This window comes from Lygodium microphyllum, unplaced genomic scaffold, assembly GCF_053477565.2.
Source record: "Lygodium microphyllum isolate KBCC unplaced genomic scaffold, Lygodium_microphyllum_v1.1.10 scaffold_289, whole genome shotgun sequence".
NCBI lineage: Eukaryota > Viridiplantae > Streptophyta > Polypodiopsida > Schizaeales > Lygodiaceae > Lygodium > Lygodium microphyllum.
Window position 1 is genome coordinate 11,194 of NW_028229770.1, and position 1,307 is coordinate 12,500.

A 1,307-nucleotide genomic window follows, 5' to 3' on the forward strand; every position below is an offset into this window, starting at 1 on the left:
ACGCCCCCCCGCACCCCACCTCGAAAAACCCCGCTCCCTCCACAGCACCCCACCTCTCCTCCAAAAACCCCGCTTGACCACCCCAACCCCGCGTCACTCCCCCACGACACGGCGCACCCCCCCACCCCACCCCACCTCGAAAAACCCCGCGTCACCCCCCACGACGCCCCCCCGCACCCCACCTCGAAAAACCCCGCTCCCTCCATAGCACCCCACCTCTCCTCCAAAAACCCCGCTTGACCACCCCAACCCCGCGTCACTCCCCCATGACACGGCGCACCCCCCCACGACGCCCCCCCCGCACCCCACCTCGAAAAACCCCGCTCCCTCCACACCACCCCGCCACGCCTCCAAAAAACTGCGCTCGACCCACCCCACCCCGCGTCACGGCGCACCCCCCACCCACCGCACCCCCCCACGACGCCCCCCCCCCACCCCACCTCGAAAAACCGCGCTCCATCCACAGCACCCCACCTCTCCTCCAAAAACCCCGCTCGACCAACCCCACCCCGCGTCTCCCCCCCACGACACGGCGCACCCCCCCACGACGCCCCCCCGCACCCCACCTCGAAAAACCGCGCTCCCTCCACAGCACCCCACCTCTCCTCCCAAAACCCCGCTCGACCACCCCCACCCCGCGTCACCCCCCACGACGCCCCCCCGCACCCCACCTCGAAAAACCCCGCTCCCTCCACAGCACCCCACCTCTCCTCCAAAAACCCCGCTTGACCACCCCAACCCCGCGTCACTCCCCCATGACACGGCGCACCCCCCCACGACGCCCCCCCCGCACCCCACCTCGAAAAACCCCGCTCGACCCACCCCACCCCGCGTCACCCCCCCACGACGCCCCCGCGCACCCCACCTCGGAAAACCCGCTGCATCCACACCACCCCACCCCACCTCGAAAAACCTGCTGCATCCACACCACCCCACCCCGCGTCACGGCACACCCCACCGCACCCCCCCTCGACGCGGCGCATCCCACCCACACCCCACCTCGAAAAACCCCGCTCCATCCACACGACCCCGCCACGCCTCCAAAAACCCCGCTCGACCCAGCCCACCCCGCGTCACCCCCCCACGACACGGCGCACCCTCCACCCCACCGCACCCCCCGACGATGCGGCGTATCCCCCGCGCACCCCACCTCCAAAAACCCCGCTCGACCCACGGCACGTCACCTCACCCCCCCACGACATGGCACACCCTCCCTCCTAAGAAATCCCGCTCCGCAATGACACGGCACACACACCCCACTGCACACGACCCCCTCCCGCGACACGGAATCTTCCACCCCCCGACGG